At 43.3% G+C, this 13,399-nt stretch overlaps 1 non-coding gene across 1 annotated transcript; it reads left to right on the forward strand.

Annotated features, from left to right (window-relative positions):
• Positions 1–12,997: 12,997 nt before the first annotated feature.
• Positions 12,998–13,189, forward strand: LOC144484045 (U2 spliceosomal RNA). The gene has a single exon (XR_013496055.1). It is a non-coding gene; the product is annotated as a U2 spliceosomal RNA (small nuclear RNA).
• The last annotated feature ends 210 nt before the right edge of the window (positions 13,190–13,399 follow it).

Consider the following 13,399-nt stretch of genomic DNA (forward strand, 5'->3'; position numbering starts at 1 on the left):
AGGAACCGCTTGCAGATGCAACCATGGAGTCACTGAACTTCTCTGAAACTCAAAAAGGCCCGATCCTGCAATAGCTGTGAGCCGCCAGCAGGTGGTAGCATTCTCTCACTTCAATCACAAACCTGGGAAACAGATTTGAGGAGTTTTTCGTCCAAATTTAATTCAGTTCTTCGTCAGACAGGAAAGAGTGAGAAAAACAGTGTCATTAATAAATCTGCCAGTCGTACTGACAGGAATATCTGGCCCGACGAATGTGAATTTACTACTTGCATTGATATTCATCTTCCTGCTAATAAATGTGCTTGTTTCCAGCTCATTGCTGCATTACATTGTCATTCATTGCTTTAAAGAGTTATCTATTTTCACGTACACTTTGTTAAATATTATTTCATTATCATCGACACCAATTTATTTTTCTCTGATTTTTTTCATTTTTCAGCTTTCGTTTGTTGTTCACATCTCGCTCATACCTATAGCACATTCTGCATTTTCGATGGGTCATTTTATTGTGCAAGTTTCTTTTTAGTGATGAGCAAGTTTAACCGATTGCATTGTCGAATGCTGGCGCAGGATTTTATTCAATGTAATCGCCGCCATTCCAGTCTCCCGTCCCGAGCTGCAATCTGTCCCTGAATGTAGCTCCCTGGAAGTTTAAGTTTAATATTTTATGGTGAGTATTGTCTTCTTATTTCCCTCCTACTCTTATTCCTTTATTCACTCGGGTTAATTCTCCATCATAACATCCAATAGTTGATTTTCACTTCCTGGGATGTTATTTTTAAGTGAGTTAGAACGTTATCCTGCACACATTTTGAGAACTAAATCCCTTTCCCACTTTAGCTGCCTCCTCTGTCCAAATTTCCAATGTTAAACATTCCAAGTTTATTACACAGTTTTCTCATTTGTCGACACATGGTACTAAAATCTGGAATTGAAAGTTGGTCGCAGGGATGGTAATTATGAAATTATCATTCGTTGTTATAAAAACGCACGAGTTTCACTAATCTCACTTAGCGAAGGAAATCTGCCATCCGCAATACTCTGTTCGCCAGTGACTCCTGAGCCATCACAATGTGCTGGGTTGTTACTTTCTGACAAGCGTAATTAGGGATGGGCAGCAGATTCTGGCCTTGCCAGCGATTTTCACATTGTATGAACGAATGGAAACGGAACTTCTCGAACTACAACATTCTTTTGCAGCGAAGTTGACGCTTCATACATTTTTGGCAAGAGTACAATCACCCTTTATTTAGACCAACATTGTTCTAAAGAGCTCGGACAGTCGCTTCTGAGGAAGAAAGCAATTCGAAGTAACCACCTGACGAAGTTACTTTGCAGCAGCCACTGGTAGGATAACGGTTGCGCATTGACCAAGGCGGGAATCACAGCTGTAGAGAAGGTGTATGCTGTGGAGGGATTGTCTACAGAGTCTCTGTGGGTGGAAGTTCGGAGTGGGAAGGGGTCGATCACTTTGCTGGGAGTTTTCTACAGGCCGCCCAATAGTAACAGGGAGGTGGAGTAGCAGATCGGGAAACAGCTCCTGGAGAGATGCAGTAATAGCAGAGTTGTTGTGATGGGAGACTTTGATTTCCCAAACATAGATTGGAATATCCCTCGGGCAAGGGGATTGGATGGGGAGGAGTTCGTTAGGTGTGTTCAGGAGGGTTTCCTAACACAGCATGTGGACAAGCCTACAAGAGGAGAGGCTGTACTTGATCTGATACTGACCAATGAACCTGGACAGGTGTCAGATCGCTCATTGGGAGAGCATCTTGGGGATAGCGATCATAACTCTATCATTTTTATGCTTGCATTGGAAAAGGAGAGGATCAGGTTAGCTCAGAAAACGTTTATATGGAGTAAGGGGAAATATGAAGACATAAGGCCGCAAATTAGAGGAGTAAATTGGAAGGAGGTATTCCCGGGGAAATGTACTGAAGAGAGGTGGCAGTTTTTCAAGGAATGTCCGTCTAGAGTTCTGCAGGACAATGTTCCGAGCAGACAGCGAGGTGTTGGTAGGTTAAAGGAACCGTGTGGCACGAAAGCTGTGCGGGACCTAGTCGCAAAGAAAAGGAAAGCGTACAAAAGGTGCAGAGAGCTTGGCGAAGATAGGGATCTAAATGAGTATACGGCTTGTAGGAAGGGACTAAAGAAGGAAATTAGGAGAGCCAGAAGGCGTCACGAGAATGCCTTGGCAGGTAGGATTAAGGAGAACCCTAAGGCGTTCTATAAATATGTGAAAGGTAAAAGGATGAGACGTGAAGGAATAGGGCCGATAAAAGTTGAAGGTTGGAAAGTCTATACGGAACCAGTGGAAATGACAGAGGTGCTTAATGAGTATTTTGCCTCGGTTTTCACAGAGGAAAAGGACTTGGGTGGATGTACTGCGGGCTTGCGGTGGACTGAAAAGATTGAGTATGTGGACTTTAAGGAAGAGGTTGTGCTGGAATCTTTGAATGGCATCAAGATAGATAAGTCGCCGGGTCCGGATGGGTTGTACCCCAGGTTACTGTGGGAGGCGAGGGAAGAGATCGCAGAGACTCTGGTGATGATCTTTGCGTCATCGATGGAGATGGGAGAGGTGCCGGAGGATTGGTGGATTGCGCATGTGGTTCCTATTTTCAAGAAGGGGAATAGGGATAGCCCAGGAAATTACCGGCCAATGAGTCTAAACTCAGTGGTTGGTAAACTGATGGAGAAGATGCTGAGGGACGGGATTTATGAGCATTTAGAGAGGCTTAGTATGCTCAAGAATACTCAGCATGGCTTTGTCAAAGGCAGATCTTGCCTTAGGAGCCTGGTGGAGTTCTTCAAAAACGTGACTAAACACATTAACGAAGGGAAAGCGGTAGATGTGGTTTATATGGATTTTAGCAAGGCGTTCAATAAGGTCCCCCATGCAAGGCTTCTAGCAAAAGTGAGAGGGCATGGAATCCAAGGTGCTGCTGCCCTGTGAAGCCAGAACTGGCTTGCCCAAAGGAGCCAGAGAGTGTGTATGGGTCTTTTTCTAAATGGAGGTCGGTCACCAGTGGTGTGCCCCAGGGATCTGTTCTGGGACCCTTGCTGTTTGTCATTTTCATAAATGACTTGGATGAGGAAGTGGAGGGATGGGTTGGTCAGTTTGCCGACGGCACGAAGTTTGGTGGGGTTGTGGATCGTCTGGAGGGATGTCAGAAGTTACAGAGGGACATAGATAGGATGCAAGACTGGGCGGAGAAGTGGCAGATGGACTTCAACCCAGATCAATGCGTAGTGGTCTGTAGAGGATCAGAATGACCTTGGGGTCCGGGTCCATTGGACTCTAAAATCGGCCCCGCAGGTGGAGGAGGTGGTGAAGAAGAAGGCGTATGGTGTGCTGGCCTTTATCAATCGAGCTTAGGAGTCCGGGGATAATAATGCAGCTATATAAGACCCTCGTCAGACCCCACTTAGAGTACTGTGCTCAGTTCTGGTCGCCTCATTACCGGAAAGATGTGGAAATGATTGAAAGGGTGCAGAGGAGATTTACAAGGATGTTGCCTTGATTGAGTTGCATGCCTTATGAGGATAGGCTGAGGGAGCTCGTTCTTTTCTCCTTTGAGAGACGTAGGAGGAAAGGAGACCTAATAGAGGTGTATAAGATGTTGAGAGGCATAGATCGGGTGGACTCTCAGAGGCTTTTTCCCAAGAGTGGAAATGGCTGCTACGAGAGGACATAGGTTTAAGGTGCTGGGGGGTACGTACAGGGGAAATGTTAGGGGGACGTTTTTCACACAGAGGGTAATGGGCGAGGGAATCGGCTGCCATCAGTGGTGGTGGAGGCAAACTCAATCGGGACTTTTAAGACACTCCTGGATGAGTACATGGGACTTAATAGGATGGAGGGTTATAGGTAGGCCGAGAAGGTAGGGATATGTTCGGCACAATGTGTGGGGCCGAAGGGCCTGTTTGTGCTGTAGCTTTTCTATGTTTCTCTGTCTAAACTGCAATTGAACGTGAACATTAAATTAAAGGTGGGATGGAAATCAGGGTTTGAATGGTGAACAAAATCACTCCTTAAAATTCCTAAATTCAGCTAATTAAGATATGAAGTGAACAATTTCTCCTGTACTTTCAGGTCCGGCTTTCTCTGTGCTTCTTATAATAAGTTCATTTGGAGTGTGTGTGGATCATTATATATCCTGTGAATCACTGTATTGTCCAGAATATTTTCAAAGTCAGAAGCACTAAATGAATAGCAAGATGCATTTCTCTGCTTTGCAACATATGAGTTTGGAATATACAAAGTGAGACAGGAACATAACAAAGTTTCCATTCTCTAAAATTTCTAAGTGAAATTTTATCGCAGAATTTTACAGGAGCAGAATCGCTCAGGGTACCCAGGCAAAGAATACGGCCTGTTAAGGATAAATGGGAAAATCCGTTGGTGGAGGCAGAGGCCAGTTGTTGGATGTTAAACGAATATTTCACATCGGTCTTCACCCACGAGAATGAAGAGGTAGTTATGAAACTCGGGGAGAGAGACTGTGAGGTTCTAGAGCAAATTATCATATGGAGTGACAAGGTATGGAAGGAATTGGCGGGCTAAAAGTGGACAAGTCAACAGGTCCATATCAATTGTGACCCATGCTGTTGTGGGAGGCGACGCAGGAAATTGCCCGCTAGCCACCGGAGAGGTCTCAGTGGACTGGAGAAGAGCTAATGTGGTCCCACTATTTAAAAAAAAGACGAGCAGGGGGGAACGACAGACCAATGAATCTTACGTCTGTGGTTCGGAAACTGCTGGAGAAGATTTTGAACGAGATCATCCATCTCCATTTGTAGAGGTAACGTACGATTAGAGATAGTCAGCATGGTTTTGTCAGAGCGAGGTCATGCCTAACAAATGTGATTGAATTGTTTGAGCATGTAAACAAGTGTGTAGTTCAGGATAGCGTGGTTGATGTAGCTTACATGTATTTCAGCAAAGCCTTTGCCAAACTCCGACATAGGTAACTTATTAAGAGTGCACACGGGATACACAGTGATCTGATAAGGTGGATTCATAATGGGTTAGCGATAGGAGACAGAGGGTGATGACAGACGACTGCTTTAGTGTGGGGAGGCCAGTGAACAGTGACGTACCACAGGGGTCCGTGTTGGCCCCCCAATCGTTAGTCATTGATATAAATGACATAGATTGATATATGGGGGATAAAATCAGTAAGTTTGCTGATGACACAATGATTGGCCGGGTGGTTAGCAGTGAGGTTGAGTGTCTTGGGGGACAGCAAGATATAGACGAGATGGCCAAATGCGCTGATTAGTGGCAATTGGAATTTAACCCTGAAAGGTGTGAGGTGATACACTTCGGAAGGAGTAATTTGACAGGGAAGTGTCCTATGAAAGATCTGACACTGGGAAGTTCCGAAGAGAAAGCGGCCTTGCGTATTTGTCCATAGATTTCTGATGGCGGAAAGGCAGGTTCATAGGGTGATGAAAAAGGCATGTGGCACCCTCGCCTTGATCAATCGCGGTATAAATTACAAAAGTGGAGAGGTCATGATGGAGTTGTATAGAACTTTGGGGAGACCGCAGCTGGAGTACTTTGTGCAGTTCTGGTCGCCACCTTATAGGACGGATGTGATCGCAATGGAAAGGGTGCAGAGGAGATTCACGAGGATGTTGCCTGTGATGGAGCATTTAAGTTATAAAGAGAAGTTGGACAGGCTTTGAGTTTTTCTCTCTGCAGCAGAGAAGACTGAAGGGCGACCTGATTGAGTTGTTCATAATTATGAGGGACATGGACGAGGTGGATAGAAGGCTGCTATCCCCCTTTGTTGAAGGGTTTGTTACGAGAGGACGCAAATTAAAAGTGAGGTGGGAGGTTAGGGGGGAATTTGAGGACCATTTATTTTACCCAGGGCGTGATGACGGTCTGGAATGCACGGCCTGGGAGGTTGGTAGAGGCTGGAAGCCTCACATCCTTCAAAACAAAATATTTGCATGTGGACATGGCACTCCATAGCATACAAGGCTATGGGCCAAGTGCTTGCAATTGGAATTAGATGGGCAGGTCAGGGCCTTTCATGCGTCTGTACACACTCGATGGGCGGAAGGGTCTTTTCTGCACTGTATTATTCTGTTGTTCTGTGATTCCGGGTCGAGGTTTCAGATAGATCTGGGCCCACATTGCAGTTTGATCGGTGATTACGCTCTGTCAATAATGATCGGGATCTCGAACTTGGTTACATCTGCCTTTCGGACTTCTGGTCAGTTATACCTTCAGCTGAATTGGTTTGAGTTACCCTTGATGGACTCCTTATGCATAACTCTCTATTTCACTTTTGCAACGGCCTGTTGGGCTATACGTTATCACCTAGCAATCATACAGTACAATATGTTGGTTCCACATCAGAGTTGTTTCGACAAAAAACGTTCCACATTGCTCGTATAACTTTATTTTTGAAGTGGAGTTTTATCTAGTTGTTTACTCTACCTGGCAACTGCTGGATGAACTTTTCAATAAAATGTCTATTAAATTAAAAGGAAAACACCAGCAATTTCGGCAGCATCATAGGGTGATGTTGGATATTAAACGAACATGTGCAATTAATGTGCAACATCAAACCATGTAATTATGTCCGCTGAGACTGAGATCTGGTATAAATGTGACAATCTTTCGGGGTTGTGCAAAACACATTCTCAGTTTGTGCTTGAAATGCATGGAATACCAAAAGGTCTGCTGTTTGCAATTTACTATCCTATCCTTGCAGCTGTTGGGTTTCCAGGTACAGTAATTTTACTACTTATTCATTGTGAATATAATTGTCTAATATTTTCTCTCATATCTGACGTTACTCTATCACTTCTGTCATATATAAGAACTGCTTCTAGACAGCAGGTATATTCTTTTCCCTCATTAATCGGGCAATATTTGGCTTTTAATGGGACACTCAATGCAGCTGAGATAGTATCATTTTCCCACTTCAATCGTTTTCACGCTCTGAACAACAACATAACTTATCCCTTTTATTGACACAATTACACTACATTATTAGTGACTTTTCTCCACTTTTATGGTGTAATTTCTTCACTGAACCACAAAGGTTGCTTAACGTGCTGTTATACTATCGTCCCATGATGAGTATCATTGTATCCTTGCAATTGTGTATTTCTTCTATTTATTACTTCCAGCTCAAGGTATAAAGATAATTCTTTTATATTGGCGACAGAATTTCTCTCGGTGAACTATTGGTGGTCATTGAAGTTTAATTGAGTTTCAATTGCATACTTGTCATTGTTGCTATGTGGGCGTTGTTGCACCTGCTCAATGTTACCATCGCGCACCTTGGTCCCAGCGCTTGAATGTGGAAGCTTTCTGCCAAATAGCTGAAATTGTCCATGACTATTTTATTAATTGGCTTCTGGCTTAATTATCATGGCTCAAATATGGCAGCCTTGGAAGTGCAACAATGTTATATTGCTCGAGCCCTGGAAGAGCACATGAAACTAGAACCTTCCAGGTCTGAAGCGAGGGTACTGCTGACTGACCTGCAATGAGATATTTACATGTTGAGTTTCTTTATTGGTTTATGCAAATTATTGATATATTAGTTTGTGATCATTATCAATCAGGAGTCGAGCTCTTCCCAAGCAAATGGGTCGTTTATATTTCAGTCATCGTTTCTTTCTGTTTTTATTTTGTGTGAAACATTTCCCTTCTTTAACACTCAATGTCATATATTGTCTTTCTGCCCAATTCCTTGGTCAATATAGTAATAGAGCCCATTCGAATTCGCAATGATTCGCAATGACTCTTCTTATCTTTGTTCTTCTCTACAATTTGAGACAGATGATAATTAATTGTATTTCCTGCCAATGATCTGCAAAGTACCAAGTTCAGTGTCCGCCATATGAGAGAAACAAAAATCTTCCTAATATTGCAGCAACATGCCAGCAGCTGTGTGCATTGAGTGGTTTTATTTCCTCCAGTTACGAGGCAGGTAATCCACCTGATATGCTAAAACTGCTCTCTCTGCGATGATTTCCCGACTTCTGAGTCATTGCAATATTTTATGTTCTGTCCTTATTTTCTAGCATTATTCACATGCTGTTTTTCCTGTCACAGCTAATTTGGCAGTGACTGTGATCCTACCTCGAGGAAGATGTGGCCTTTCCAAATGTATCACTTATTACCTGGTATTCATGGCTGTAACGGATCTCCTCGTAATCATCACTGCTGTGATAGTTAACCGGATTATAGGTATTTATTTCCAATTCAGTTTCCTGTCCATCACTCCGGTCTGTCGTGTTAGTCTTATGCTGATTTATGGGGTCAGGGATTCATCTGTCTGGGTCACCGTCGCGTTCACCTTTGATCGATTTGTTGCGATTTGTTGTCAGAAACTGAAAACCAAATTTTGCACAGAAAAAACAGCAGCTGTGGTTATTGGAACTGCCTGCGCTCTGAACAGTGTAAGAAATATCCCGCTGTACTTTATCTATGAGCCTGCATTTTTCATCGATGAGACACCATGGTACTGCAACTTAAAAACAACATATTACACAACAGCTGCTTGGGTCTCATTTGACTGGATTTTCGTCATCTTAAATCCTTGTCTTCCATTCATTTTGATTTTACTGTTTAATGCACTGACCGTAAGGCACATCGTTATAGCCAACAGAGCCCGGAGCAGACTCTTGGATCAAAGCAATGCAGAGAATCAGAGGGACCCTGAAGTGGAGAAGAGGCGAAAGTCGATTGTTTTACTCTTCTGTGTCTCTGGAAGTTTCATCTTGTTATATTCGTTAGTAATTACAACTTTTCTCTGTGTCCAAATTGCGAACGTTAGCTATTACTCGGGCACCAATTACAATCAATCGAATTTTATTCTGGACGAAGGTGGGTATATGCTTCAGCTGTTGAGTTCCTGCATTAACCCATTCATTTACGCAGGCACCCAGAGTAAAGTAAGGGAGGAGTTAAAGATTTGGCTGACATACCCATTCTGTCTGATATTTAAACGATTGAAATAATCCTAATAGACATAGAAATAATGCGAATAAAACATGAATCATACAGTGCAGAAGGAAGCCATTCGGCCCATCGAGTCTGCAGGAACACAATTCCACCCAGGCCCTATCCCCATAACTCTATGCATTTACCCTAGTTAGCCCTCCTGACACGAAGAGGCAATTTAGCATGGCCAATTTGCCTAACCCGCACATTTCTGGACTGGGGAAGGAAACCTGCGCACCCGGAGGCAACCCACGCAGACACGAGGAGAATTTGTAAACCCATGCAATCAGTGACCCAAGCCGGGATTCGAACCCAGGCCCCTGTTGCTGTGAGTCAGCACTGCTAACTTCTGTGTCACCGTGCTGCCCAACATCATGTGACATTCATTGCTTTTGCTGTTCATTTTACACGTGACCTCTACAATGGGCTGTGTTCTTGCTCTCTCTCGCTTTTTCTTTCCTCTGTGGTCCAAGGTGCCTGAATTGGCGGCGGTTCATGATGTCCATGAAGGCAAGACATCAGAAAGGCAAGTACTCATTAAAGAAGGGAAATGTGTTGGGAAACATGGGGGCTATGCTCTCACCATCTGAAACTAGCACATCATGCCACATGCATTAATTCGCACGACCTGGAATTTGGGAAGGTGCCTAAAATTCTAACTTACGGTAATCTATCTGAATCTCACCAATGTCAAATGCCACAAACTCACTCGTCTTTAATCCCATCATTCTTCAAGGCTCAGTGAGGTTTACAAACTGCAGGTTGCCCTTTTCCTGCTTTGCTGCCCCCGGCAGATTTTCTCTTGGAAAGAGCGCGATGAACTATGATGACGAAGGAGAGAGTAAAATTAATGCAGAGAGTAACAGTGAGACAGTGAGGAACAGCGACCAATTCAGGATAGATAGTGAGTGCCGGGAGAGTCCTCGTCACTTTATAAACAGGGCAGAGATCTGTAAATGGAGATGTGTTCCTTATCCACATTTAAAACATAGTTCTCATTGCCACCAGTTACAGCTCACAATCTCTGTTCAGTCCTATGTTTGGGGGGAGGGCGGGGACAGGGGGTTGGAGTTGAATGGTATTTAGTGTGGGATCGGTGTTTATCTTTTCTAAAACAACAGTGAGATTTCCAACAAGAGTAACAAGGGCAAGATGTGATAGTTCTTAAAAATGTAAAAAAAATATAAACAGCAGCAGGTAGAAGTGATCAGGCCTCGCAACTTCAAGTTAGTGATTTTCCAGTATTTCTCACTTTATGAATTGCTTCTTTCACGTTCCTGAAATATTGGAGGCAATTCATTGTCTCGGGCCCTTCACTGTAAATAGCATCTGTAAACAAATTGACACTACAATCAGCCAAAAACCTGAATGTCCATTCAAACCTCTCCCTCACATATGCTTGCAAAGCTTACTCAGGTTTCCAGAGTCATTTATCAGATAGAAACATCTTCCCCCAGCGTCTTATGAACAACACATTTTCCACAGACCAAACTGTTAAAAACATTCCCAAGAGTTTTTGTTTAACTCTCTTATTAAATTCTTTGCAGGTCCTGTCACTGCATGAGAGAGAAACACAGTTCAGGGAGAGAGGCTTTCACCGTTTTTCAATCGTAACCCCAAACGGAAGTTTCCCATTGCAGACAAAGATAATACAATGGCTTATACACAGAACGACATATAGAGAGAGGCACACTGGCACACAACAACTGTCATAAACGAAGAGGTATACAGCGAAAGAGATACAAACGGAAATACAGAGAGACATGCAGATAAAAAAGTAGAAAATAGGAACAGAAGAAGTCTATTCGGCCCTGTGATCCTGCTCCGCCTGCATCAAACTAAGTAAAACCTGCTCCCCAAACGCCCCCCCCTCCCCTACCACCATTTACCCTTTGATTCCAAGGTTGTATACAACTCCTTCGTGATGACAAGAAAGGCTTTAGCCTCGACGGATTACTGTCGTCGTGAATTGCATCGGCTCACCAATCTATTGGTGAAGGAGTATTTGCTCGTCTCAGTCCAAAATGTTTTTATCTGGCATCCTTCAACATTGATCCGTGGTTCTGGATGACCTTGCCATGGGAGCATCCTTCCAGCCTGTACCATGTCCAGCCCTGTTAGAAATTTACAGATTTATACGGCATCCTCCTCTCCCAGTCTACATTCTTCTGAACTCCCATGAATGTAATCCTGACCGATTTTTTTATCCACTCGTGGGACATGTGGGGGAGTCCGGATCCACGTGTCATCCTCTAAGGATAATGGGTAAACATTTTAGTACTGAGATAAGGAGAAATCTTTTCACGCAGAGAGTGGTAAGCCTGCGGATTTCGTGGTGGAGGTGATGACATTATATGTTTGCAGGAAGGAATTAGATATACCAACTATGGCATCGTTACTGAAGTGTCGTCGTTGTTGCATTTACTTAGCATGCAAAGGATGCTCGTTCAAAAGTGGGTTAACAAATTAACATGCGTGATTTTAAATTCAAAGGGGGTTAAGCAACACTAATCATAAATATAATCACATTCCTGAATCAGCTCTACGGTGAGTGAGACAGAGACAAGCATCAGAATGTTACCCCGCAATCTCCAATCACCCACTGCCACCAGATAGCGGCGACTGCAGCTTCAATCAGCGGGTGGCTCCCCATCCCTGCGACAACAGCAACCCAGGACAATCCTCTCAATACACCGAGCACAGGCTCAGGAAAACACAGGTAGATGATAAAACGGCTCACTGAACGTCCGAGCTGCATTTACACAATACCGGAGTGTGTGAGTCACAAAAAAAAGCCACAACAACTTTCTTAAAATTTTCGGTGTAAAATTCCTCAATTTGATTTAAAAGCTGAGTGTTGTGAATCTGCAATGAGCGCCAATGAATCTGTCTTACCCAGTGATTTGTTTCCCATTGGTTTTCCGCCTGGTTTGCAATTCGATTTTTGTTGGAGATTGAAGTGAATCTCATTTCAAAATGAGAACACAAAGGAGGAAAATATGAATCCAGGAATAACTCCTGAGTAAAATGGTTCACAATGCTTGGAACAAGGTGCAGCTGTGAATGATGTTATTGATGATTGAGTTGGAAGTACAGTAAGTAGTCTCACAACACCACGTTAAAGTTCAACAGGTTTATTTGGTGGCACGAGCTTTCGGAGCTCTGCTCCGACATCAGGTGAAGGAGTTGCGCTCCGAAAGCTCTTGCTGCCAAATGAACCTGTTGGAATTTAACCTGGTGTTGCGAGAATTCTTACTGTACCTACCCCAGTCCAACGCTGGCAACTCCACATCATGACTTGAAGGTCCTGTAGCCTTGGGCTTCTGGTGGTCAATTCTATTCTCTACCGTTTAATTTCTCCCTGCCGTAAGAGGCATGGATTCATTTTACTTTTTCGTAGGAGAAAGGGAATACCCCCCACACACAGCAACCATGTGGAAACAAAATAACGGAAGGCACTTGTATGGAATTGTAAACGATGTGGTCATGCTGTCGTTCTGGATCAGCTTTTGCAGCAATAGAATTTGCTCGAATCTGTAGAGAAATGATTAACGCCCTAATTTAAGATACCTGTTGCAGCTCGGCTATTGAAAGAACGATTGGTAGTTCGAAATAATCCAGGGACGGAAATTCTACTGTTTTCTCCCCAGCAGCATTCATACGCAAACATTTGCGGGTTGGTAATGGGTCCGTGGCCGCCCTTAAAAATGTCTCCCAGCGTTACCAACGTTATTTAATTCATAAATGTTCATTGTATACATGTTAAATGAAGTATATATATATATATATATATATATATATCGATTATGCTATTAAACGTAAGATTCAGTGTTGAAACATTAATTCGTGGCTGAGCATTTGTTTAAGTTCGATATTCCCGCCTGCTTCCCTTCGTTGCTGGACAGAAGAAATCTGTCTATCGCACAATGAAATGTGTTCAATGATGGAGCATCCAGAACCTTCTGGAAGAGAAAATGCCAACGATTCCCAACATTTTGAGTGGAGTAATTTCTCGTCATCGCTTCTCAGCCTTTTGGCTAAGATCAAGTGCAGCATCGACATGCTGTACTTGGTTGAAGCCACAAGGTTACATTGTAGCTTCATTTGAAGCATTTTTTAAAAGCAGCATCTCGGCCTTTTGGCTGAGATGCAAATGAGATCAAGCCTTGGAGCAGGTGCAATGCCTACTCCAATCAGCTTGGATCCTATAGATCAAGTCCAAGATAGGAGGTGAGATCCCTGTCTTGTCAGCTTGGACCGGGTATGTATCACTTGCTGCGACACTGAATTGGACTTTGATTGGATTGAATTGGATATATAACCAACAAAACTATTCTCCTCATCTCAGTCCTAAATGTCCTAAAGTCTTTGTCCCTTATCCTGAGACTGTGTCCCATATTTTAAATCATTTGAGAATGC

Source organism: Mustelus asterias, unplaced genomic scaffold, assembly GCF_964213995.1.
Source record: "Mustelus asterias unplaced genomic scaffold, sMusAst1.hap1.1 HAP1_SCAFFOLD_87, whole genome shotgun sequence".
Lineage (NCBI taxonomy): Eukaryota > Metazoa > Chordata > Chondrichthyes > Carcharhiniformes > Triakidae > Mustelus > Mustelus asterias.